The sequence below is a fragment of the Salmo salar genome, chromosome 01 (assembly GCF_965601325.2).
Source record: "Salmo salar chromosome 01, fSalSal1, whole genome shotgun sequence".
NCBI lineage: Eukaryota > Metazoa > Chordata > Actinopteri > Salmoniformes > Salmonidae > Salmo > Salmo salar.
Window position 1 is genome coordinate 168,112,501 of NC_138291.1, and position 2,597 is coordinate 168,115,097.

Sequence of the window (2,597 nt, forward strand, 5' to 3'; positions counted from 1 at the left end):
TCACCAACTGCACCTGCTTCCTGACTCCCAGTGTCATTGTTACAGAATACTGCCTCAACAAATAGAAGAAGCAGGGAATCAAGACATCTCCCAGATGGTCGCCAAACAGGGACTCCTACTTCACCAACACCACGATCAGCTGGCACAACTGGGGAAGGCTATGGATGAGGTCCTCTGCATAACCTTCAACTAGCAGAGGATAGTCTCTACCAAGTTTTGACCCAGCGAGCCAGCACCCCAGCCCATCCAGCGGTCAGTGATGCCCGTTTGTCCGTCCCCAACAAATATGACTGGACTCCATGCAAATTCCGTGGCTCATCAGATGGGAGGCCCCACCACCGAGAGGTCCAAGGTTGCCACAGTTATTTCTCTGCTGACCGGACAGGCGTTGTAGTGGGTTACGGCCGTCTGGGAGAGAGGAGAGGAAGAGCTAGGTTCCTATGAGGGGTTCATGGCTCTGTTCAGAAGAGTCTTCAATCATCCACCGGAGGGCAGAGAGTGGGGTGAGCGCCTACTCCAACTACGGCAGAATGTCCAGACCGCTGCGGAGTACGCCCTCACCTTCCGTACAGTGGAAGCATCCAGAGGATGGAATGAGCCGGCGCTCCAAACCTTATTCAAAAGAGGACTGCGCAAAGAGGTCCAGACGGAGTTGGCATGCCGAGACGACACTCTCTCCTTGGACACACTCATCGCGATGGCCATCCATCTGGATAACCTTCTTCGGGAGCGTCGGCACCCCCTTCGCCTTTCTCCCTCCTTCGTTGACCGTTCTGAGTCAGAGCCTGAACCCATGGAGGTAGGGGCAACATGCCTCCCCGCGGCTGAGCGACGCCGTCGACACAGCTGGGGCTCTTTCCCTTTTGCGGTCAAGTGGGGCACCAGCTTCAACAGTGTCCGGTACGTTCCAACCCGGAGTCCACGAGAGCAGAGGGACGGCCCCGTGATCATCCGTCTCCTGGGTTAGGTGTTAGCATTCCATAATCAGCACTTTCCACCAAACCATTTTTATTATTGATTTCATTAACTCACTGTCCCTCATGTATTGTTTCTACAGCTCTAGTGGATTCCGGTGCTGCTGGGGATTTTATTGACCAGGCCCTTGCCTCCTCCCTGAACATCACCTCATACCTGCTCTCCTCCACATTTCCGGTTCAAGCGCTGGATAATTGACCACTGGGATCCGGGACTATGACACATATCACAACACCACTCACCCTCACCATGGAGTCCATACATCAAGAAAGCCTTCCCTTCCTCATCATCAGTGAACCCGTACACAAGATCATCCTCAGCCTCTCAAACCTGCAACGCCATAACCCCACCATCTCATGGTCAAGGATGACAATCACCTGCTTCCCTTCCCCTGTGTTTCCACGTCGGTTGAGAGTCCTGTGGTTTCCCTTCAGCCCAACATCCCGGTGGTATACCAAGACCCGCGCCACCTGTCTCCCTCCTCAAGTGCCAATTCCATCAGGAGGCTGTCTCCTTTCTGGGTTACCAGATCAGCCCGCATGGAGTGATGATGGACGGTAAGAAGGTAGATGTTGTCAGGTCATGGCCATTCCCAACAACCATAAAGGGGTTACAACATTTTTTGGGGTTTGCCAACTTCTACTTCAGTTTCATCAAGAACTGTAGCTCTTATCGCCTCTCCTCTCACCTCTTTCCTTGGGGTGGAGTCCTGCACCCGACGAAGCCTTCTGCCTACTGAAGGGATGTTTCACCTCTGCCCCATTGCTCAAACACCCAGATCCTACGCTGCCCTTCGTGGTGGATGTGGACGCTTCAGAAGTAGGTGTGGGGGCTGTCCTGTCCCAATGACAAGGTAATCCACAAATTGTATCCATGGCCACACAACTGGCCGCACACAGCTGTCATCGCTGGACTTCCAGATATCACCCGCACTATTCAATCCATCTCTGGAAAGTACTACTGGCGCAGGACATCACTCGCTATGTCAACTCCTGTTCCGTATGTGCCCAAACCAAATCTCCCCGGCACGCTCCAGCAGGGAAACTCCTTCCCTTTCCTGTGCCTCAGCGTCCCTGGTCTCATCTGTCCATTGATTTTGTCACTGATCTCCCCTCCTCTGATGGTTTCACCACCATTTTGGTGGTTGTGGACATATTCTCTAAACCCTTCCATTTTTTTATCCCTCTCTCTGGTCTCCCTACCGCTCTCCAGGTCGCGGAGGCACTGTTCCAGCAGGTCTTCCGGTGCTATGGCCTTCCGGAGGGCATCTTCTCCAACCATGGCCCCCAATTCACGTCACGGGTATGGAAAACCTTCAGGGAGAAGCTGAGGGTCACGGTCAGCCTCATGTCCGGGTACCGGGCTCAGTCTAACGGGCAGCTGGAGAGGATAAACCAGGAGCTGGGGAGGTTCCTGAGGAGTCACTGCCAGGACCGACAGGGGGAGTGGACCAATTCCTTTCCTGGGCTGAGTACGCCTAGAATTCATTGCTTCACTCCTCCACCATGCTGACTCCCTTCCAGTGTGTTCTGGGTTATCAGCCAGCCCTGGCTCCATGGACCTTGAGCCAGACCAAAGCTCCTGCGGTGGACGAGTCGTTCAGGCACACAGAAGAGGTTTGG